The sequence below is a fragment of the Suricata suricatta genome, chromosome 11, assembly GCF_006229205.1.
Source record: "Suricata suricatta isolate VVHF042 chromosome 11, meerkat_22Aug2017_6uvM2_HiC, whole genome shotgun sequence".
Lineage (NCBI taxonomy): Eukaryota > Metazoa > Chordata > Mammalia > Carnivora > Herpestidae > Suricata > Suricata suricatta.
The window spans coordinates 28,177,944-28,203,713 of record NC_043710.1 but is presented as its reverse complement, the minus strand read 5'-3'; the positions used below and the strand labels follow the sequence as shown (position 1 = coordinate 28,203,713).

Here is a 25,770-nt window from a genome sequence, read left to right as displayed (position 1 = left end):
AGCTTGTTGTCAACTAGTCCCTGCTTCTTGTATGCAATAAAAATGTACAGATACTTCTGGAGTGAACCCTAGCAATCCAAAGCCATGGTTTTGGCCAATTCTGAGCAAGCATAGGTCTTTTAAAATTTTCAGACTTGCAAAATGGTACGTCATTTGGCTTTTTGCCTAAACACTTAAAATTTCCTAAAAATTCCATTTCTCATTTTGATTTAAAATTTTAATTTATGTAGTGTAAGCACAGCTCCATCCAAAATGTTTCACAAGGTTCATAAAAATATCTAAAATATCTAATCTCTTTTTTATTTTATTCAAAAGTTCGTAGACTTCACAAAGTAATTATGTCTCTAAACACTGTCCGGAGTCTTTTTAACTCACTATGTAACTGCATTTCACCTTAGAGCTTCTTATGTATACGGCATTAAGAAGATGAGTGAGATCTAATTTTACTGACCACTTTCCATCTCCCAGGGATTTGCTAGTATAGTACATAGCTAATGGAAGCCTCTGAATAATTCTATGAGGTAAATGCCACTATCCTCATTTTATAGTTGTGGTAACTGAGACCTGGAAAGGCAAAGTAACCGGTTCAAATGAAATCACATAACTAGTAAATGAACAAGTGTGGAGTCCAATAAATTCCATGAACACTAGGCAACTAAGTATTTGAATACATATACACCCATTCTCATGATATACAAGAAGAGAATAGCTAAGATATGTGCAGAATTTGTCCCCAATCTGTAGTTATCAAAAAATAATATACACAGCTTGACAATTTCACAACAAAGAAGGTGAGGATTTAGGGAAGGAGACAGCATCATCAAGGACAAAGAAGAGTGAAAAGTGAAGCGTCTCTACAGAGCAAACCTTTCCCAATTCTGGTCATGCGTTACTAGCAGCATGCCAGGCAGAAATCGGGAAGTCATAGAAGATAATCCAAAATTTCCTAGAAAAACAAATAAGTAAGAGTGCTGAAAATGCTTGGGCTGTCACTAAAAACTGATCTAGGTTACCCAGTCCTGCATCCTGGAAAGCATACTTGATGCTTGAGATTTCAGAAAGAAACAGACACTTCACAGCAACCCAGACCAGGGAGGAGGAAGATCCTTCTCAGAGGCACTGGGCTTAGCCCCAGAGCCCATACTCTAAGAAGAGAAGAGGGCATCAGGATGGAATCAAGACAGTATCTGTTTAGAAGTAAGTTAAGATTCTGAGGCTGTAAGTCGAAGATCAGGAAATAAGGTCATTTATTTCACAAAGTAATGTCATTGAGATTTCTCAGTGGGATTCAGCGGAATGGAGGACTGCCCACCCAGTTACAAAGCCGGAGACTGACACCCTGAATGAGAAATGGACAGGGGCTGAAACACCAAATCAAGGAGGATGGACAGTCTTTGGCAAGAGAAGAATGGAACTTTAAAATGAATTTGGGGCATAGGGTTGATTTTAGGTCTTTTGGCATCGATAAAAAATGACAGCAGCACTCGATTTGATCTTGAGGATCAATGCCAATTCCTTATTAAACTGTCAATCTTTCTTAGTGTCAACCTTAAAGATTTTGATTCCGTGAATGTACCAGTGAACCTGAAAGCTGCAAGTTTCAACAGACCTCCCTGAAAAGTAAACATCAGCCTCTCACCCAGAATTTCTGGAGCTTCTGGTGCCGTTTGGTACCACTTTCATACTGATTTTCCTAAAAAGCTACAACCAAATGGTTTACTTCATGAATAATTTGCAGAAAATGTCTAATCTTAAAATCTACTTTTAAAATAATAGCTGGTACTCATTTCCCTAGAACCCCCAAACAACTAAAACCTATCACTCCCCAGCCCTGCACTGTGGAAAATTGTGGGAATGGCTATGCTGGCAATTGGAACAATTCTAAGACTTTGATAAATGTCAATAACTTTGTTCAAATCATTTCTCCCTAAAGGATCATTCCTGTGTCATCAGCTCACTTGAGCTCTTTTGGGGCTGTGGAGAAGCCAGAAAAAGGATTCAAATCCACCTTCTCTTTTGGGGGGAGCATAGAAGGAAGTTCTTAGCTTTGTAGCTCCCAGGAACATGCCATGACTTGGGTCACTCATTTGTCTACACTGAACTTTAAAGTAGACTGATTCAGATAACCCAGGAAGTGAAGCACCCACTTGTGCTCAACTACAATTCCAACCTTGATCAGCAGTCTATTCCAAGTCACAGAATTCTCACTTTGGTCCTTCATTATCCTTATTTCAAATCTGGGCAAGGTAAGTATATTTACATGCAGGGTCTCCTTACTTCTTTCCCAGTGAGGCAGTGAGGCAGTATTTCTCCAACAAGAACAACAAGAACAAAAGATCAAGAATATTAATGACAACATGGTCATCAACGCAAATGTGTATGTGTATGTGTATATATGTATGTATACACAACACATAAATGCATTTGCTATGTGCACTAAGTACTTTATCTGCAGTCTTTGACTCCAGTGACTGGCACTGTCCACACATGTCTGCCCATATAAGCCCAGGGCCCTAACCACCCACTTGCCTTCTTTTAAAAAAATATTGCTTGAATGCCTGCTGTAGGTCAAACATTGTGCCAAGGCCAGGAGGTATAAGCGTTGAACTCTGCCTTTGAGAAGGACACAATCTAGTAGAGGGGACAAGACCATTAGTGAATATATTAGCATGTGATAATGCAAAAACTGAAGTACATACAGGGTATAGAAGACATCCTTCTGTCCAGCGGGTGGGAAGTGACTCTAGAAGGGACTCCTGGCATTGGGTCAATGGTTTAGGCAAGTCCTGGAGGTCATTCACCAAAGCAGCCTGAGCAAGCACATGCTGGGGGACATCTCTCCTCATCACTGGGTCACTTTTTGGTTTCACGGGGGCAGTCCCACCAGACCTCACTTCAGAGATGTGCTACTTGATAGATAACTCCAATAAGTATCAGACCCAGTTTTCAGAGGTTGTCCATGGAGCAAGCAGCTCCACACCCAGAGGCATACCCGGCCTCAGGCCTCTCCTTCTTCTGTTGACATCTCACTCAACTCCGCTTCTATGACCACCATGGCTCAACCCAACCCAGAGAGCAGACCCAACTCAACGGAGGCCACAAGGCAGCATGTAGATCATGCTTTGCTCAACCACAGTAACACAGAGTAACACACGGCCAGATAATCTGGATTAAGAGGTTTAGCTTTCTCTCATTGACCACCGGGTCCCTTAAAATCCATTCCCCACCTGCTTCCAGCCTGCCTTTGTGTGGGAAGGCAGAAACCACATTCTGTATTCCTACTCCAGAAGTATCAGGCATATCTAGAACCCTCTTTGTCTAAATCCAAAGAGACGGGCTTCCTTCTCTAGCTTTCAAGGTTTCTTTCTTTCCTGTCTGAGGCCTCCTCTTTCCTGGACTTCCACTCTAGGATGGTCACCTGTCCTAAAAGGCAAAGAGACTTTGCCTTCTACTTTCAGGGGTGTCATCTTACTCAGGATGTGACCACGTCAGGGGGTAAAAGATCTGCAGAAAAGCCACCAACGAAGTGGAAACACAGGCTGTGAGAGTTTGCGATGGCTGCTCTCAATGGCAGGTTTTAGTCACGATCCATTCACTTAAAAACAACACAGAAAAGTTTCTCTGGCATACGAAGCAAATGAAATGTCTCTGACCTCGAGAGAAGCACCATCCAATAGAAACATGGTGTGAGTCCCATAGGGAAAGTTAAATTTTCCACATTAGCAGCCACATTAAAAGTAAAAAGAGGGGCACCTGAATGGCTCAGTCAGTTAAGTGTCCGACTCATGGTTTTGGCTCAAGTCATGATCTCATGGTTTGTGAGTTCGAGCCCCACACTGGTCTCTGTGCTGACCACATAGAGCCGGCTTGGGATTCTCTCTCTTTCTCTCTGCCCCTCCCCCACTTGTGCACACTCCCTCTCAAAATAAGTAAATAAGCTTTAAAAAATAAGAACAAAAAGAAATGAATGAAATTAGCGTGAATAGTTTATTTAACCCAATATATCAAAACATTATAGTTTCAACACATAATTAATGCCAACAATTATGAGTGAGATACTTCAGGTTTTTTCGTACTACATCTTCAAAGACTCACATATATTTTACATTTACAGTCTCAGTTCAGACTAGCCACATTCCTCAATGGCCACTGGTGACCACTGGCCACCGTACCGGACGGTGCAGCTCCAGAGGCTTACAGTCTAGAGGAGCCTACTGTCTCTATAACATAAAGTGATTCAGACTCAGTGCTTGGCTCCTCCCTTACCCCAGGGATGGTAGCCCAGATCTTTCCATGGTGAATTTCCTTATGACACCCTTATGACACCCTGTAACACTAACTGCTCTATGGACAGGCAATGGAACATACCCAAAAGAGTGGAAAACGGCCCGGGCCCAGCACGGTTAGCACCCCAGACTGCCCAACACCTGAGAGTTATCAGCCTCTCAGGAATTCCTGCCAGGGCTACTTTTTACAAGGGGGAAAAAGAGCCTGTTGAAACTTCCACAGCTGAGCTATCCTACCCAGAAGATTTCACAATTGCTGACTTTGGCTAAATTTCACTCCATTATTGATTTCTGGCCAATTGAGTCTAATGCATACGACAACTTGGATATTAGCAAAGTCAGCGGTTAGGAACTCTTAAGTTTCAAGTGACAGGAAAACTAACAGTGACAAGTCAAGCGTCACTACAAGTGACAATTCAAACTGACTCAAGCCAGAAACAGGTGGAGGGCATGGGTGCTTTATCAGTCCACCTAAGTAGGAGGCCCAAAGAGGGTAAGCTTCAGGTGAGGTGGCATCAATTTCACCAAGGACCTGATTTCACGGTCTCTCCAGTCTGCATTCCTCCACAGTGACAAAATCATCAAGTTTCCCATAGTGGTTACCAGCAGCTTCAGAAAAAAATCCCCTCAGGTCTCAAAGGGACTTCAACAGCCACCAACCTCACAACCAGCAGAAGAAAAACAGCCTCTTCACTGGTTTCCCACAAATCCTAAGACATGGACATGTGACCATTGGCCAGAACCAGGTCACACGTCCATGTCTGAACCAATAAATGCTAACGATCCCTGGCTTCCTCAGCTGCACGTAGGCCAATCAGAGCCCATCCCAGTAGCGAGATAAGGGGGTGATCCTTTCTGAGAAGAGAGAGGGGGGATGTCCGGAAGGAAAAATCAATGTCTCTACATGTGAGGAGTTGAAGGTAGATGTTGGAGAGGTCCTCCCACACATGTCCATCAAAGTCAACATGATGTGTCCAAGGCTGTTACTTTATTTTGCTTGATGGGTGGGGACTCAGCAGGAGAATTGCTGAATTCTCTGGTAGCTTCAATGATGGCTCACTAAATTTCAGTCCTTCCAGAGAACTCTGGACTTCTTTGGATGGAAAAAATCTCTGCAGCCCAAAGCTTTTAAGAAAACAAGCCCCCATGTTGGATAGGTTTTTCCAGAGTGCACTATTGAAACCCTGAATATAATCCAGGGATATTAAGTCATAAATGCCTCATTAAGAGTTAAAACTACAGAAAAACTTTATGAACAAAGTTCAAGTGTTATCACTTAGGACCATAAGATTACACAGGTCAGCCTGGTTAGGGATGAGGTTAGCATATCTTTCAACAACTAGTACAAAGATGTAAGGAAGCCTTGTCATATTTCTGTGGCTGGCTCTTCAAATAATTTTTTCTCAAGCTCATAGCTTGCTGTGCTGATCCTTTTGGTGACAAGAAGGCAGGATGCATATAAGGGGGAAGGGACTCCAGAAGTATGAAGGAAGGGATACACTTTGAAAAAGAATAATTCTTGGCACTGAAGTATCCTTTAGTATATTTCTGCTCCAGAGGGCTTTAAAAATATCACATTCATCTGAAAGATGGAATGCTCTTCCTAAGTTTATAATCTATAGCAATTACTGTAATTAATAATCAGTGACATCCATATGGGCAGGAGCTGTGTTCTGTTTGCCACTGTATACCCAAGTCCTGGAACACGGTAGGCACTTGGTAAATATTTGAGGCAGTGAAATCAGACTTAATTTATTTTGTAGAAGCCAACCTACTTTCATACAGAGGCTTGGCCTGAAAACTTGCCCACTATTCTCATGTAATTCTTCTAGGTGGTTGAGCTGAGCGAGGCAGGTGGTGATGGTGGTCCGGGAGTGGTCAAGAGCGGAATGCTTACGGTGACCTAAAAGCAATCATTCCAACGATTCAACCTCTGATTTCTCAACGTGGGGATCCAGAGACAGACATAACACAAGTTCATGGGTGCTCAGGGCAAGAAGAGTACCCATGTAGTGATGACATAATGTGATGTATAACAGAAAGAAATGTGAAGTGTGATGGGCACAAAAATCCTAGCAGGATCAGGGAGGATTACAAGAAAGAATTTTGGCTTAGAACTAAGGTCTCCAGAGACCAGGAGCAGTTGTGCGTAAGAGGTGGGAAGCTCCCAGGTGCCGTGTAATCTCTAGAGCCTTTAAAAGTGTCTTTACAGATGAATGAGTTCCTCTTTTTGCTGCCCATGCACCTTTGTATACATACCCATCACAGACCCACGGGGTCCCAACCCGCTAGGCACAAGGCCCCAGCTTTGGGACAACCCAGTATCCCAGGAGCTGAAGAGTTTAGCAGGGATGGACAGAGAGTACTTGCTCTGAAAAGAGGCAGTGGGTTGTTTCTACCACGCTATCTCGATTCTGGAGAAACTTAATAAACAGTGGTTCAGAAGAAGGGACCACTTCCTCTCCCCTAGATAGATTTGTTTTTGCCACATGGCTTTCAGTATTTCTAATGAACTGTTAACAAGCTGTCAATTAAGTGCACAAATTAGGAAGGATGACACAAGAGGTTTCTACAACAGAGCATGCTCCCAGGCTGCAGACCACAGACCCTTCCAGAACGGCTAAGGCCCTCGCATTTGGACTTTCCAATGAACACCTTTGACCTGGATGGGGGAAATGTTGTAATCGGGTCCCGGTTTGGCGGGGGGGGGGGGGGGGGGGCCGCGTTAAGACATGAACTAAAAGTAAAATAATTTTTTTTCTCACCCCAAATACCAAAAGTCCTCTTGGGTTATAGCAAATCAAGCAGTTAAGTCTCTGCTGCACCTTGTAAACCTGTTTTCCTTAAATGGGTGCTGACAGAAGACTTTATTCTGTGTGACTTTTACTGTCATTTCTTTTCCAGCCAATTGGTTCCGTAGGCTCTCTGCTGTTTACCAGGCCCCTCTTCAGGGAAAGGACTCCACACAAAGGAAGAAAACTGCAGAAACGCGTTATCAACCTTTAGATGTAATTACGCCTGTTCTCTGCCCGCCGCTCCTTCCCAAGAGAGTTTCCTCCAAGTACATCTTATTGTTGGAGCCCTAAACTGCCCGGCCTGGTTTACTGCCCAAGATGGGATGTGGGGGGACCGGCTGAGGCACCCGCAGGTGCGCTGAGGAGGATGAGGGCAGCCCGGCGCGTCCGGGAGGCAGCGTGAGCTCTCCCACACAACAGGACATGAAAGGTCTTCTGCAAACCCGAAAGAGAAAGGAAACAAAAATCAGAAGTGCTCCTTCCGTGAGAATTGTGAGAAGGGCTCCTCACACAGAAATGGGATAACAAAGAGACCAGTTACTAGTTAACTCAAAGAAAGAGCCTGGACACACAGGGAAGGGCAGCATCTGGATACAGTGAATGGAATGGCCCTGACCACACGTTTGTCAAAGGAGTCAGTGGGAGGAATGGTGGAAAGGAGGCTTCCAGGGTGCGGGACACATGGAGGTGACTGGAAATGACTGCTCCCGGTTCACACCCCAAAGTCAACCATTTCCCCGGGAAAGAATGGGAGCCTCTGCTGGATGAGCCCAAAGACTTGCAGGACTGATTCCCTACCTGCCTATGCCCCCTGGGACTCGGTTTCCCCAACCCCTGAAGGACTGGAGATGCTGACAATCCCTAAATGAAAGGAGATGGCAGGGTACAGGGCGAGGTGGGGGGTGCAGGATCCTTCTCCCTCCCAGAGCAGAGAGGCAAGGCAGGGCGGAGGGCTCAGTCCCCAGGGGGCTCCAGGGACCTTCTTCCCTGTCTCCTGCTGTCCTTCCTGACATCCTAGGTTCCTCCCTCAGTCTGGTGATGATGAACCAGACTCCCCCAATCCGCCCACACATGCACTGCCCCTCTTCCAGCCTCCTCTCGGGCCCTTATCCTCCCCTGCGATAGCACAGGCGCCTTGAACTTGGAATCTGAAGACCTAGGCTCACGCCTTAGCGCTGCCATTCGCTGTGTGACTGTGAATACATTTCCTGACTCTCTGACTTTTGCCTCCTTTTCTGAAAACAGATCACAAAGAAAGAAAGTTGTTATGAGGGTCAAGTGACAAAATGGAAAATTCTGTAAGCCAGAAGGCAACAAACTAGAAGTTTAAAAATTCTTCCCCCTCTATTTTATTCTCTTTTAGCAGCGGCATCCTCTGTTCCCAAAGGTGTCTTACGTGGAGCCCCAATGAGTTAAAGAGAGGAAGGAGCATTCTGGAGGAGGCGGGGGCAGAGCGGGACCCCCTTCGCGTTCCCTCTACATCTGTTCTCACTTCAGTTTGGAAACCACTCCCCTCCATTAATAGTCACTATTGATAACTGCTCATCAGAAAGCATATTGAAAATAAAATCCATGCTACTACAGAGAGCATGAATGAAGATAGCCCGCCATAGCCTTCCGGTGCTCATTCGCACGGACGGTTTTCAGTCAGACCTAACGAGGGCCAGCCTGGCACCTCCTGGGGTATCAATCCCTTATCCCAGCAACCTGGCGTCGTTCGTGGTTTCCCGCGATGACACCGATTTCGTTCCCCGTGTCCCCCGGCTCTCTCCTTGTCTCATACTCATGACTATTTATCCTTTAAAAGAGGTATTTTCTGTCCATTTTGTGACCCCTACACACATATGTGCGCACACACACACACACACACACACACACACACTTAACAGCTAGATAAAAGTACACACTTCTTACAACCAGTCCAGGAAGAATGAGCTATGGATTCATTAATAAGAATGCTCTGGAGACCCCTAACGATCCTTACCACCAAGCAAGTCTCCAAAAGTGACTATGAATAATTGACCCCTGACTCACGAACGTGTCGGTGGTCAGACAGGGGTCTGCTGGACGGAGGAGGGGCAGGCGGGGTGGGGCGCGTTAGCAGGGCCCCGCCCATCAGCCTCGCTCAGGCCCAGCTCTAACTCGAAGTCAGCCTCCTGCGGGAGGCGCCCCGGCCTCCCCCGCTTTGCACTCTGCCTGTTTCATTAAGCAGTGCTTCCCCCAGATTTCAACCGGAACTGTCTGGCAGGCAGCAACGCCACAGTCCCTCCCCCAGCCCCTGAGAGGCCCAGAGGAAAGTCAGCAGGCACAATTAGAGCTTTCACGTGTCTTTCTGGAGAGAAGACATATGTGTTATCTTATATATTTTCTCTGAGCCATGTCAGTGATTTTTCTCAGGAAGCACAGTCTCAGGCATCCCTCCCGCCCCAACTACCACAATGAAAATTTCATAGAAAACTTATCCAGACTAAGAAAGCTCTCCTGAGAGCTATGTGGGCTGCTTTCTGCCCCGTGCTACTGTTATAAACACAGAGTCACAATACACCCAAGAAGACAGAGGAGGGGTGCAAAAATAGGAACATGGAAGAGAAGAGGGGAATTGGAGAAATCAAGAGAAAGCTCCTCATTAATAGGAAAGAAGAATAACAGATCCCTTTCTTTACAAATGAGAGAATCAGGCCTACGAGGGCCCTTGCCTGCTCCATCCTGAAACCAACGCAAGAGCCCACGGGCATTCGTGGCTTTCTTGTGCCCTCTAGTGGACAAAGGTGGTCATTGTTTTTTTTGTGGGGGGGGGGGTTTCCTTGAGTGACAGCCAGAGTCTCTTATGCACTTGTCGGCCTTCTTATTACATCATGAATTTTGATAAGCCCATTAGCCAGCCAGGCAGCCAGGAGGAGGATGTCTTTCTCACTTGATGACTACACAATGAGGAGTAATATATTTTAATTTAAACACCATAAACCTATTGAGTGCTTAATTAACTTTAACCGTCTTTAGGGGAATGAAGCCAATTTGAGGGGGTCAAAAGGAGTTGTTTCAATATCAAACAGTTTTACATAGTCAATCCATTCATTCGGCCTACAGCTACTGATTAACACACAAAATTAACATGTTAGTAAAAATTCATATTCAGGCCTCTAGGGAAATTAAGATGCGCATGCACAGGGCATGATTAGCACAGCTATTGTTTTCTCCCAACAATATAATTTAATGGGTTTTTAGAATTACAGAAAGAGAGACTTGGTGCTGGTTTGAATTGATTATTTACCACAATGCTTTGAAATATAGAAAGGACAGAAAACATCTCAAGCCAAAAGGGCCAGTGAACAGAGGCGGATGGGTTCGGAGTGAGTGTATCTTACTAAGGAGCTTGGCCAGGATGAACCGATGGAGAGGCAGGCTGGGCACCGCAACCAGACGCGAGCCCGGGGCCAACAACAGGAGTGGAGGGAGGCTTTTTGGCTGCATGAAAGAGCACAGTGAGAGCTGTCTTCCCAGGGAGGAGGAAATTATTTCATTTAAGATTTAATCATGCGACACACCCAGCCTATCTTCCAGAGGTATCTGAAGTAAGTGCATTATTCAAACACACATGAAAAGAATAAATAAAAAAGAATATAATTTGCTCCTTTAAAAAAATAAGGAGTCAATGAGAAAGAGAACAGAGAGCAACCGAATAAGGTAGTAACCACATTCACAAAGCAGATTTAGTTCTGAGCTTCCTGGCAGCCAAGGAAAAAATGCTAAGTGCACTGGGATACCTAGTTCTCATTGCCTGATGTCCTTAAGATAACATACACGTTTGTCTGGATAGACAGATTTCCTTCCTCACCCTGGATTTGAGAGATTGATTGTGTCATTGCTTACAGAAAGGTCATCATGTAAGAGGACTGTCAGTGTGTTTAGCAAAACACGGCTTAGCAAAAGATACAAAAGTGTCCTTCACCAAGTACTTCTTACGTTAAAGCTCCATAATAGGCAAGGACAACACCTGAGGTTGAAACTGGAAAAAACTTTTCTGTGTGGTACTAAAATAACACAGTCTAGGTGTATGCTTTCTGGTGATCTTTCTAGAGTCCATGTTGTAATAGTAGTAGCTTTGGGACCCAGACAAGCAGAAAGCAAAAAAGGACTTCTTCCACACAATTTACAGGATCTCTGTAAGAACCTCTTTACTGACTTGAACACCTTCAGTCTCTCCCAGTCCAAACCAACTCAACATGGCCAAGAAGCAAATCCTTCTGAAACCTTTACTTCAGGGGCACCTGGGTGGCTCGGTTGAGTGTCCCACTTTGGCTCAGGTCATGATCTCGCGGTTTGTGGGTTCGAGTTCCACATCCAGCTCTATGCTCTCACAGCTCAGAGCCTGGAGCCTGCTTCACATTCTGTCTCTCTCTCTCTGCCCCTCCTCTGGTTGCTCTCTCTCTCAAAAATAAATAAAACATTAAAAAATTTAAAACTTCACTTTAATACACCCCTTTGCTCAGCATTCTCCAGGGTGTCCTTGCTCCCCACAAGGATCTATTTTCAGCCTCATCTCTCACCAGCTAACCTGGCTGGTCTCTCACCAAACCCTCACCACGCCTCCAAGTCCCTATTCACACCATCCCCCCATCCCATCCTGTGTTGCCTTTACTCATCTTCAAATCCCTCTTCCTCCACCAAACCTTTCTCCACTCTCCTCAAAGACTAATTTTCAGCACAATAAATAGTCAAGGCCCTTTACTATCTGACCCCAATCCTGCTCCTGCCGTTACCTTCTATGTATCCCAACCTTCGGGCTCTGAACACCTGCTTCTCCCCAGACTTACTCCCGACTTTGCCCACATCAGCCTCCTGCCCTGCTGTCCATCCCCAGCTTTCAAGCTGGCACACCCTCCTTCAAGACACAGCCCATCCGAAACCTCTTCTGTGAGGGTCCCACTCGCCGGGCAGGTGGCCTTTTTCTGCCCTTGGTTCCCAAAGTGCACGGCCCGCACCTCTTCCACGCCGGACACAGTTTACTGCAAATATTTAGGTCGGCTTCCATCACCCAGGCCACACTGGGAGCTCCTGATGACAGGCTGAGTGTCTTAATGGCTTTTTCTTTCTTCTTCTTTTTTAAATCTCCTGTGGATAATGGTGCCTGGCACTTATTAGGGCTAGTTGAATTAAATCACTAGGTAATCCTCCAGCACACCCCCACCCACCTGACTCAGAGCTCCTGTGTGACAGGGTTCGGCTTCTCTGTGGCTGTCAGGCTGCTCCTCATGTAGTTGGGAGAGAAGTCTTTCTCCCTGCGTGCTGTTGTAGAAAGACCTTCCGCCGTCTGTCTGATTGACTGACTATCTGTATATCTGTCTGCCTTCTTCTCTCCCTGATCTCTTTCTTCTCTCAGTAGCTTTTATTTGCCAAAGAAGCCTGGCAAAGGGGACAGATATAGGAGCCAGACAAAGAAAAAGAGAATGGTTGAGAGGATTCTAGAGCACAGCCTCTCTCCACACAGACGCGTTGACACAGCTAGCCTGTGCTGGGAAAGGCCCATGGCCGAAAGGTATTTAAAATTTTTTTAACATTTATTTATTTTTGAGAGATAGATCATGAGCAGGAGAGGGGCAGAGAGAGACGGACACACAGAATCCGAAGCAGGCTCCAGGCTCTGAGCTAGCTGTCAGCACAGAGCCCAACGCAAGGCTCAAACCCACGAACCATGAGATCATGACCTGAACTGAATGAAGTCGGACGCTTAACCGACTGAGCCACCCATGCGCCCCTGAAAGGTGTTTTAAAGCCCGGTCCTTCAGCAAAGTGAGCAGCAGTCACGTCACTTTAACAGGCTGGGCCCAGGTGACAGAGGCAGGGCCTGGGCTGGCACCCGCACACAAGACAGCACATGAGACTGTTGTACAGGGGGGCTCGGGCCTGGGAACTACACGTGTGTCAGGATCGGCGGGTCAGGCCAGCGGGGCGGGAGGAAGAGCCTCACAGCGTGCTCGCTCACAGGCTGCCACCAGGCAGGACCAGGTCGGCAGCCTGTCCCAGTCAAAGAGGAGATGGCATCTTAGTGTCTCGGTGACCCGGGCCTGCCTCCCCTCCTCCTAACCCTTGTTCTCCATGAACCACTTGCTGTTTACTGTTTTCCCCCACAGGTTTCAGAAGATGCAAACATTTCAAGCCAAGTGTGTTCACAAGGAAATTTTTCCACGACTGGATGAGGGGAGTGTGAGCAAAAGCCGATCGGAGGCACACACCCAGCTCTTGGGCTTCAAGCTCCTCTGGGCTTGTTTTGTTGGGTGCACTGCTTCCCCAAGCCACCTGACAAAAGAGGCCAACCCTGTCGTGTGCTCTGGGGGCTTACACCCTGATGCCCCCCTGCCCGTCTTTACTGTGCTAGTCTACCGAAGTGTCTGGTGCTTCATCGCCATCAGGTAGAGTGGGTGGTGCGGTGCTCAAGCACTTACAAAGCCACCCAAGGGGCCAGCTCTCATCGGAAGGCAAAGGCAAGGTGGCTGGCCTGGGTGTCTGAGCTGACCATCCCGAAGGCCACCCCTCAACACGAACGGGCAGAAACTTTCCGGGGTGGGGGGCAGTCTGGCATACTCCCTTCAGTCTTAACAATATGTGCCGTCTTAGGACTCTCAATTTATTTAGGAATGTATGCCAAATAAAGGATCACAGATGTGTTCAGAGATTTAGCTATCTAGACAGGCATTACAGTCTCATTTAGTCAAAAGCTGGACACATGCTCAATTAGTTAATGAGATGACGGCATCCATTCCATGAAATACCAGTGAAGTAGTTTAACATTTATCGACAGAAAAAAATTATTCACCCAATTTTATTAAATCAGAAGAGCACAGACTAAACATTTCTACAGCATAATCCTGTTTTATTAAAAAATACATGTATGTCGGGGCACCTGGGTGGCTCAGTCAGTTAAGCACCCTACTTCAACTCAGGTCACGATCCGTGGTCCATGAGTTCCAGCCCCGTGCTGACAGCTCAGAGCCTGAAGGCCGCTTCGGATTCTCCTTGTCTCTCTGCTCCTCCCCTGCTCACACTCTGTCTCTCTCTGTCTCTCCAAAGTGAACAAATGTTAAAAAATAAAATAACAAAAATAAAAATAAATGTGTGTGAATGAAAACAAAAATTTCCGGAAGGATAGTTACCAAGATGTTCATGGCAATTATCACTGTATACTAGAATCATGGTGCCTTTTCACTGTCCTTGTTCAGTCATCCGCAATTTAAAAATTTCTAACAATAAAATTGTGTTGCTTTTGGAAAAAGAAGAGGACATCATTAATTGTATTTTAAAAGCTGATCATACAGCTTTACAGCTATTACCACCCTTTATTACAAATACGATCCTGGATTTTATGAAAGAGACTATAATCCTACTTGGCTAAGACTGATTGCACCCAGCACCATCCTCCTTTCTTTGGTAACAGAACCCCAGGGTCATCCTGGCTCAGCTAAGTGACTGCATTTTCCAGCCTCCCTTGCAGACCCTGCGGCCCTGACCCTGACGGTTACCTAGTGACACAGATACAGAGGTGCCGTGTGGGGCTCCCAGGAAGGCTCTTCTGTGTCCCCCCATCTGTCCCTTCCACCTTCCTCCTGTCTGCTGCCGCGATGGCTGGAGTCCCAACCACCTTCCTAAATCCATTGTTGTAGGAAAAGAAATTACATTTTTGTTTAAGTCCCTGTTATTTTGGATTTGCTGCTCTATGCAGTCATTCCTACCCTCTACTGCTCAGAATGGGTCAACAGCTGCTTGGGAAAAAATAAAGGATGACAAGGACTTGAAATTCTACCTTGGGGCGGCGAGGAAAACCAGCAAATCCTTCCGAGCTGGGCTTTCATGTGTTATTGTTTAAAATCATAAATGCTGACACGTATGCCACGGAGGGAGGAGATGCCGTTATTTCCAGCATTATCAGCGCAGAGCTTGGCAAGTTGTTTCACTTAAAACACGTTTAACACGGGTCCCGTAATTGTCACTTAATGGGTCAGGGAACCAAGAGAGACCTGCCTTTGTGTGTTGGGGCCTCCTCTCTGCAGATCACAAACGTTTCCTTTTATGTTTAGGAAATGTAATTACAAGCCAGAGTACCGCCACAAAGCTTATTGCTTTTGCAGGGCTTTAGTCCTTTCAGTATTTGACAAATGCCACGGCCCCCAGAAGGCAAAGCTTAACTCCCAAGACCCTTTGGGGAACGCTTACTCATGCCCTTTGAGGGACCGGTCACTCAGTGTAACGCGGATGTTGGACAAGGCCTCCGGGTGATGGTTCAACCCCAGCCTTCCCCAAACTGAAGCTTTCAGGCACCTCTCTCCTGCCTAACTTATTCCTACTTATCTTTCCAGATTCGGATCTGGTGTTCCCTACCTCCAGGTAAAGCGCAGTCAGGGGCTTGTCTCTGGCATGTCCACAGTACCTACAGCTCACCCCTCATAATAATAACTGCCACCTATTGAGTCCTTACTACACACAGACACCTACTGGTGCTTTGTGCAGCCATGTCACATAACCCTTGTAACACTCCTATGAGGTAGGTACCCATGCATTTTATAAATGAGGATATGAGGCTTCAAGAAATTTTAGGATTAGGGTTAACAACCCACCTAGGCCTTACAGTATGTTCCAAAGGTTATGAGGTGATGATTCACCCACTTCATCTGACCCTGGAGGCAGTGGCCAGATGAAGTGTCCTGTAAACCAGTGGCAGCCCGTCATTATACCGCATACTTCCCATCCCTTGTGCTTAGCATCCAGTAGGTACTCAATAAATGTCAGCTGGATGACTGGCCCACTGTCAGTCCACTCCAATCCAACTATACAGATTTGGGTTAGAAATCACTAGATGGAAATGAAAACTGGTCCCCAATGCTGGAAGAAACAGGTTAAATACAAGTCTACGTACAGGAAGTGTGACCTATAGTTGACGGAAGTTCCTTCCAAGACGCATCTTCATATTGTTGAGGGATGAGTGGTTGGGAAGAGATCCATATTTCTTCCTCGCGATTCTTCACAGAAACAAAACCGAACCAACAGCAGTAGAAAAAATAAAACCCGGTAAGAAACAGCCACCTGGAAGCAGGCCCAGCTCTGTGCTCTGATTCCAGAAGACAATGGCTCCAAACTCAGAGCAGGATTTAGAGGGCGTCCTTGAAGAGGCTCTAGAGACTCTCAGTGGAGATGCAGCTGCTGAGGCCAGAAAGAGCCCAACCCATGAGGCTCTTCCTCAGCCTCATGATGAGGCCCATCCACTGTGGTCCCATGATGCCTAGTGCTAAACTCTTGGTTAGTGTTAAAGCTGCATCCTACTGTGTCCACATTAGGTGCCAGGCACATGTTCCTGCCCTGGGAAAGAGGCACAGAATCGGGCAGAAGAAGGCCCTCATTTCTCCTCAGGACACTCTTAGAAACCAAGAAGTGACGCATCAGGCAAAATTGAGAGATCAGGTCTGTTGCCATGCCTCCCCTGGAGCTCTCAGAGAGCGCTTTTTCACAGAACCTTCTGGCACCTCTCTCTCTCTCCTCTCTCTCTCTCTCTCTCTCTCTCTCTCTCTCTCTCTCTCCCTCTCTCTGAGACCACCTCAGCAAGCCTGGCAGTCCTTGTGTCTATCGTGCCCTCCAGTGGGGAGACTGGGCCCTGTGGGGCCAGGCACAGGAAATGGCCGCCATGACAGAGGGTGGTGCCAAGTGGAAAGCATGGCTTCCAGCAGCAGCACCTGGCCTCCTGGCAACTTCCAGCCAGGCTTGGAGTTGTGCCTGAGGTTTTTTGTTTCAGATATTTGACAACTCCCCCCACCCCCAGTTCATTCTTTTCCAAATAGGATCCTCTTGAAAGACCCCTCCTGTGGCTTTGTGAGGGCCCAGATAGCACCAGTCCTGAAGGGCTGCCCTCATTTTACTACGGAAGTTATTTCTGACTCTTTAGTCAACCACAAGCTAAAATCTGCCTTCTTGAAACTGCAATTTTGATTCGTGAAATGAAAACGAAATCCCTTTTCCTTTGGCAGTCTACCAAGGCTGCTTTTGTTAAGGTAGTATGTTTATGGACAGCTATCCGGTTCTGCAATGGACACGGAGCAGGATGGGCATCGGTCTTAGCAGTGACCTCTGGGAGACTTCAGCCTCCTGAAGAGGAACAGGCAGGCTGGTGACTTGGAGGCATATCCTACAACCAGGTAATATTTGGGCCAGACACTCACCACCTCCCCAGTGTCCCTCCTGTGCATCCACCGTCACCAAGCCCTGTAAACTCCACATCCTCAATGGTGATTTTATAGGCTCTTCTCTATGCCCAGCCCCAGAAGGCCAGCCATCAACATCTGTCTGGTCTACTGTAACGATGCCCTTCCTCCACGCTGCATCCCTACACAGTGTGACAGTGTCTACCCCCGCCACAACACTACAGTCTGGACCACATGAGATTTTCCACCCTCCTCCTCACCTTTGACAATTCCTATCCCCACCTGACTCTTGCTTTGTGTCCCCCCGACACCTACACACCTGTTTGGGGCGGCACCCCAACCTGCATCTGTTCCTCACACACTAGTGTGGTGTGCTCCTCATCTTCAAAATCCAGTTCAACACCACCCACTCTGGGCTAAAGACCGCCAAACTACACATTGCCCACTTTCTCCTTTGAGTTCTAGAACTCCTTCACTTCCTTTTGGCCTCCCCCAGAGGACGGTGAGCTCTTTTGAGTCCAGAGCCTGATCTTTGCATCCCCATGCAGATATGGCACCTGTCTTACACAGGGACACTCCATTGCTCCTCTGTCACTACAAACTCATCTTGATGGAAACCAAACTCCTTATCTTCAGTTCCTCTGTCTTCACCTCGGACAGCTGATTAGTAACTAGGTTAGGTGGTCTTATCTCCACGGTCATGTATATCCATCTCCCCTTCCCATTTCTACTTCCACTGCCCGAGGGAGGACCTCATTATCCTGTACCTGACCTATAGAAGTGACCTCCCAGGAGCTGATCCCCTTCCTAAAATACAAGGTGATTATGTCACTCTCCTGCTCAAGATCCTTCCATGGCTCCCCTCTGCACACAGGATAAAGTTTGAACTCCTTCCTTGCCATTTAAGATTCTCTAATGACTTAGTCCCAACTTCCTTTTGTCATCTCATCTCTGAGCACCTGTATCCAAGAACTGTGCCCTCATTCCCAAGAGAATTATCACTGTTCCTTTCAATTCAGATAAAATACCCCCTTCTTTTCAGGCAGAATCAATCCCTCCATTCAAAGTATTTCCACAATACACAGTTTCTATGTTAACTGAGCACTCCTTTATTCTGCCTATTATTACATTGGGTTGCTTTCCTCACACACTAGCCTGCTAGACTGCAAGCTCTCAGGGGCAAGAGTCCTGCCTCACCCACCTCTAATCCTCCATGTCGCCGTGAGCACAACAGATGTTCAGTGTATTTCCATTAACTGCAAATGAAGCAAATGAATTGAAGATGTTATGAGTTGTGTTTAAATAGGTTCACACGGGTTTGAAAAGCACCATGGTCAGGATCACGTTATGAAGCAGCAGCTCTGGATGAGAAAATGACTCTTAAAAAGCTCACAGTGTATTTGAGATAACATAGGAGACCATCCAGACACAAAAAGCCACAAAGGAAAAACAGCAGTCTTCAAGCATGCATGCACAATGAAGCAGAGACTGCCCACAATTTATCAAGCCCATAGAGGTGCTTTCATGCCTCTGCCCTGAATGATGCCTCCAGGATTCAAAATTCTATCAGCTTTGTCTGGAGAAACAAAGATTCTCTGAAGAGTCCTAATATTGTGGCACATGACCATTAGATTGTGTATTCATGACCAGTCCTTAGAGGAAACTCTCCTGGGGCAGTGTATCTTATGGTTAAGAGCCAGACCATCTGAGTTCAAATCTCAGCTCTACCACTTAGTCGTTGATGACATGGCACAATGCCTTAACCTCTCTGCCTCATTCTTTTCCTTCTGGAAACGGAGAACATAATAAATACCTGCCTCATTGGATCTTTGGGAGAACAAATTGAGTTCGTATACGGAAAGTGCTTAGAACACAGTAAACCCTGTATCAACACTGACCCTTCTTTTTCAGTAGACCAACTTTCCAGACAGGGACAGAGACTGTCCAGTTAACAAGCATCTGTGTAACACCTAGGATTGAGGTACTCTTCTTTCCTTCTCATCGATGTTAGAAACTACTTTTTAATGGGAAGTTGGTATTTTTAAGTAGTTATCATTCACTAACCATTCACTTTTATCAGATAGTGTATCAATTAATCACGCAGGCATACAGTACAGTGGCTAAGAGGCTGGACTCTGTAGCCAGGGTCACAGAATCATCTGTGGGTATCTCCACTACATGATTTAATCTTTCTAGTTCTCAGTTACCTCGTTGACAAAAAGGAGGATAGTAATAGTACCTACCTCTTGCATCCTTGTGAGGATTGAGGAGCTGGGATGTATAACAGCACTTGGGATTTTGTCAGTGCTCAATAAATGTAGCTAGTCTTTTCTGATAGACAGGTACCAAGCACGAGCCATGTGCCAGGTACTGTGCTAGTTGCTGGAGATCCAGGAGCAAAAAAGGACAAAGTTCCCACCCTCTAGAGATGGAGGTGCTATTATTGCCATCATCAATCTTGAGATTGAGACTCAAGGCATATTTAAATCTGCCTGAAGTTACTTCCTAGGAAGTAAACAGGCTGTGGTTTGAACCCAGCCAGAGCTTACCCAGAGTACCATCCCCCTTCAACATGGAGACCTCGCTCTTTCCTAACCCTAGGGACCCTGCTCACTGTCTACAGAGCTAGAGTGTGGACTCCTTAGCCTGGATTCCAGACATGTGGACCATGGTACCATTTTCATATCCCTTGTATTGGGAAGCAAACTAAAGCTGATTCCCAAGAAAGGAAAAGCCACTAACTGGAGCACAGGTGGCACCTGACCCAAAGGCAGTCCAGCTATAGGAAGACCATGACATGATGTGGCCAGTACAGAAACTTTGCTCAGTAGGGATAATGGTAACCAGTGAAGCCAATCAGACTCAGTCTCATCCAGAGTGCAAATAGAAAACTTCAGAGAGAAGCAAATCAATGGGAAAGAGGACAAGGAATTAGAAAACACTAAAAGAGACACAGAGAGCACATGAGACAGCATCTCCACTGTTGACAGAGGATAGAGGTGAAGTTCTCCAGCTCCAGGTACTGAGGAAGAGACCTTGAATACAACAATGAATCCATGATCCCTTACCCACCCATAGACCCCACATCCTGACAAGAAGCCCCTGTTTTCCAAGAGATCTCCTGAAACTCTGTTCCCTCTAGCTGTGTGTAGCCATTCAAGACTCTCCAACCCCAACTTGCCCGTCCTTCTCTCTCGTCTACTTCTGCTTTACACATTACACTCCTGGGGCCCAAAGAGACCTTTAGCATTCCTGCTAACAGTCTCCCATGCCCTGTACCCCTACCCTTCAAGGCCCAGCCACACTCACTGTCTGCCTGATGCCCCCTTCAACAGGTGCTGCTCACAACCTGGGACCTCTCTGATCTCCAGTTTCCTCCTCTGCCCTTGAACACAAGTGTCTACCTCCCCAGCATGACTCCAATCATACTGTGGGCCTAGTCCTTTCTAGTACATTGCCTCATACACAACACAGTAAAACCCAATAAATGTTTGCTGGTTAACTGGACTTCTGATGCAAAGTACCATAGGGGCTAGAGAAGTAGGTCTCAACCTTCAGCCTTAGGGGGTGATTTGCCCTCCCCTCCCCCATCCAGGAAACATTTGGCAATATCTGGAGACATTTTGGGTTGTCACAACTGTGGGAATGTGCTAATGGCATCTAGAGGGTCTGGGCTGGGGATGTGCTCAATGTCCCACAAGGCACAAGACTACAACCCCTCCACAATGAAGAATTATCATGCCTAAAATGTCAGTAGAGCTGACATTAAGAGAGTCTGGACTAAAGCCATGAGAAAATTGAAGAGAAACAAGATTTGGGAAACACACTTGAAACAATAACACACTGTTAGAAATCAAATATTTGGCTAGACTGTATTCCTCTGAGTGCTGTTTATGATTTTAGATAAATTACAGTAAAATCCTGTGGTCCCAAGCCCCATGATAATGTTAATTTGGATATAAGGCCATTGACAATTAGCAGAAATTCACCCCAGCAAGTCCATTCTCCTCTCAATAAGCAATAACATGACCCTAGATTTTATGGGGTAGAGTTTATGGACCCCACAGACAGCACTACAGTGGGGTTAGACTGCAGCTCCATGGTGCTGGCAGAGTTCATGGGCACGCTACCGCCATTCTGGCTGGTGTGACCATTTTTTTTCCAATCTGTGGGCTTCACTGGGATTGATCCTATTTACCTTCTTTTTAACTTAATAACATTTCCCCCTTTGTGTCAGTCACGTACATGGCTTTGGAGAAGAACAAAGCCAGATTCCACTCTCAGTTCTGCCAGTGGCCTGTGCCTGCACACCCCCAAAGGACAGGACCTGTGGCATCAGTCACCACATGCCCAGTGCCTGAAGAGTGAGGGCACTTGGGAAACATCTCTGGAATGAATGAATGCATTCATTCTCTCTCCCCTCTTTCAAACTCAGTTTCTTCACCTACAACATGGAGAGAATAGCACCTCGGACAGCAGTTGTTGCAAGAATTAAACTAAGTGAGACCGTGTATATCAAGCTCCTGAAACAGAGTTGAACACACAGTTCACTTAATGTCTCTTATCCCTCCATCTTAAAACCAGTAAAAATCTGCTTGCTCTTTCAGAATCCTGAAAGGCACCACGATTTCCTCCCTGAGCCCTCTGTTCTTTCTTCAAAGAAGCACTATCAAGCCGGAGAAGGCTCTAAAGCACTGAGAATGGAATAGGTTTATTTCTCTGAAACTAATTAAAAATCAAAAGTTCTGCCATGATTTCCAAGCCAGATTTATCCTCATGTGTGGGCTTCGCATTTTAAATTTTAATTCAATTACGCACATCTCAGACTAGCAACAGGAATGGATGAGGGCCAGGGTCCTGTCTTTTTGTATTTTCTCAACATTACCTACCTACCTAATAAAAAAGTAAATGAAGAAAAGAAAGAACCACAATGTTAGGTCCTAGCTACCAGATTTCCTAAGGGTGAGGACCAGTTATACAAACCTGAAAGCTTATCTATTTGTACTCTGCATCACAACTGGACATAAACCCATCAAGATGAAAGAATTTAATTGCAACATCAGCTCCTCAGATAAAACCTCGCAGACCCCATGGCTGCTGAGAGAATTTCCATGAGGCAGTATCCCTGAGTACACGCAGGCCAGGAAGGCAGCATGGCAGAGTAGAGCAGACAAGAGAGCTCCAGACCACGCTGGGTTCAATCCGTGCCTCCACAACTTTCTTTCATCTTTTTTTTTTTTAATGTTTATTTACTTTTGCAAGAGACAGACAGACAGAGTTAGAGTGTGAGTGGGGAAGGGCAGAAAGAGGGAGACACAGAATCTGCAGCAGGCTCCAGGCTCTGAGCTGTCCACACAGAGCCCAACGTGGGACTCGAATTCACAAACCATGAGATCATGAAGCTGAAGTCAGATGCTTAACTGAGCCACCCAGGTGCCGCTCCACCACTTTCTACCTGCAACTTCAAGTCTGCGTTCTCTCATCGGTGGAAGAGGAATAACGCACCTGCTGCTGTGGGCTGGATTGAGTCCCTGCTCCCCTCAAATTCATATGTTGACATCCTAATGCCCAGTACCTCAGACTGTAACCTTACCCAGAGAGAGGCTGTTTAATTTCGTTTAAATGAGGTCATTAGGGTGGGCTACTCCAATGTGACTGATATCCTTACACAAAGGGGGAAATTTGGAGCTTGACAGGCACACCTGGAGAACGCCATGTGAAGATAAAGCCAGATATTGGGGTGATGCTTCTACAAGCCAACAAATACCAATGATTACCAGAAAACCACCAGCGATGGGGGCAGAAGTATGAAGAGATTACTCCTTACTTTAGAGACTTCAGATGGAGCCAGCCCTGCCAACACCTTGATCTTGGACCGCTAGCCTCCAGAAATGTGACACAATAAATTTCTATTATTTAGGTCACTCAATGTATGGTACTTTGTTATGACAGCAAACTGATAGAGATCCTTGTAGTGCAAAGCCGGTAGCTGTTGTCATTACTACTCATTAGTAGTAGGGCATCACAAGTTGAACATAACACAGAGAGCAGACACATGTGCATGCTGAACACTGGAGACAACACACTGTCTGAATACAAGGAAACTCCCTAAATGCCAATCTCCCATTTTTCTGATGAGAGAACCAGGGGGAAACTTTCAGGGATATACATGAATTAGCCAAATGTCTATTTATAATATTTAACTTAGTTACACATGTAAAATCTCATGGATAAGAAAACCATACACTGATTTAGAAATGTGTTATCCAGTTTCATATTCCATGAAACACTTTTATTCTAACATCAGTCTTCATTAGAACCTTTTTTTCTTTTTTTTGAGTCATTTCCAAGAGAACTTCATCTTGGTTTCCATCGAAGTTGTGTAAGACACCACTCTTTTGAGTCTGTGTATGATGGTAAAAGTGAAAATTTTACCCTCAATCATAAGGACTATTTCCACACATCACAATAACTGTTGTTGTTTTCATTTATAGGTACTTTTACGAATATTCATGACCTTCCTGTGTGACCACAATGCTCTGTGGTATGATTCTGAAAAGGTGCATTTAAGACAAATTCTAACAGTTGCCATTGTGAAGCCACACACAAAGGAATAACTCCTAAATCAGTGCCCGGAACCTCTACAGGCATTGAAAAGTAACCTTGATTTAGGTCATTTCAGGCTAATGTGATGTTTCAAAATACAATAATGGAAAGAGAATCCCGTAACATGAGGGAACTTGCAAGACTTGAATATGAGGCAAGTTCTTCTTTCCTGAGGGGCAATTCTTAGGGGGAAATCCATTACTTTAGTTCAGACTATAAGCCGCTTATGCACAGTTGGCATTCTCAATCCTCATGCTTCTTCTTATGTCCCACTGATTCTCATCCTTCAAGGCCAAGTTCAAATGTCCCTTCCTCTCCCCCACAGAGTTGGAATAAGTCTCTCATCACTTCATTCCCCACTGCACACCACTGCCCATTCCCCATAGTTTTCTTCTGTCCTGAGACTGAGCTCTGGTCTTAGCCACTCATACGCAGCACCTTGCTTGGCAAATAAAAGGTCCCTTTTCCTTTAATGAATGAGAGAAAATAACCTAATTTTTTTCTTCTGATTATAAAAGTAGTACATATTTATTGTGAAAAAAATTCAAATTCTATAGAGATGTTTTGAAAATAAAGTACATCTTCTAAAACTCCCCCCGTGGTATTATGTATGTGCTACCAGAAGTTTTATTTTGTATACACACGCATGTTGATGATACATGTGCACACACATACAGACACATGCAGACACACATACACATACAGAGACACAGACATTTTAAACAGATGAAGAGTCATCTGTATCCTGTTGTTTTCTAGCCTGCTCTTATCACTTAATAAATTATGCAATCTTCCTACGTAAAGAAATATAAATTTACATTATAATTTGTAATGGCAGCATAGTATTAGACTCTCAACATTTATTTAATCATTCCCCTACCTTCTTTCAGTTGTTTCACATTTTTTAATAATCACAATGAAAAGGTTTGAAATTACAGCTTGGAAAAATGATCATTTCCTTAGGATAAATTCTGAAAAGTAGTATGCTAGTTCAAAAGGGTATACTTAATGTCAGTTTTAACTACTCCCAAAAACAGTACAAAAGAGTGTCTGTTTCCCCAGGTCCTCACCAACATTAGCACTACCCTTGTTTTTAATCTTGGACAAAATGAAAGGACCAAAATATATATATAACACTTGATTGTTTTAATCCCCATTTTTATCACTACTGACTTTTGGCATCTTTTTGGTTAATCCAGTTTTACACTTGTTTATTGTGCAATTATTTGTGTTGTATTAAATATATTTGAACACAGTACAATTAGTTATTGTATAGTGTGATTATTCTACAGAATAATCAAATATTTTATAATATCATATATTTACATATTATAATGTTATTTATAATAAAATTACTATTCTATAGAATACTTCTATAAAAGTAGTAGGCTCTTAATAAATTTTTGCATAGTAATAATAGCTGAAGCTGATTATGTACAAGGCACTGTTCAGAGCGCACATCAGGGCTGTCCCGTCTCCTCTGGGCCATTCAGGGACATTCACCATTGATCGGGTGAAGGTTGTCATTTATTTTGAAAAGGAATCTATATTAGTATGTTTGAACTATGCTTGTATTTTTCTTTTTGATCAGAAGTTCTTTATATATTATGGCCGCTAATTAATTGTTTATTACATATGTTGCAAATACCTTCTCCTGTTTGTTGCTTGACTTTTCATTTAGTATGTGCTACCTATTACTATATAGAAGCTTTAAATTTGATTTATCAAATCTATCAATATTTCCTTAATCCATGAAGTTTTCTGTGTTTTAAGTAATCCTGATGTCATAACAATATTCACCTTTTCATCTATTCATATTTTACTTAAATAAATTACAATTTGTTTTTCTTTTTTTGTTTTTAATTTTAATTCCAGTTAGTTAACATTAAAATTTTGTTT

The 25,770-nt window shown here is 44.9% G+C and overlaps 1 protein-coding gene across 4 annotated transcripts in view; it reads right to left on the bottom strand.

Moving 5' to 3' along the window:
* LOC115306994 overlaps positions 1 to 25,770 on the bottom strand; it is a 168,709-nt gene that overhangs the window by 37,768 nt on the left and 105,171 nt on the right. The gene's annotated exons all lie outside the window — the stretch shown is intronic.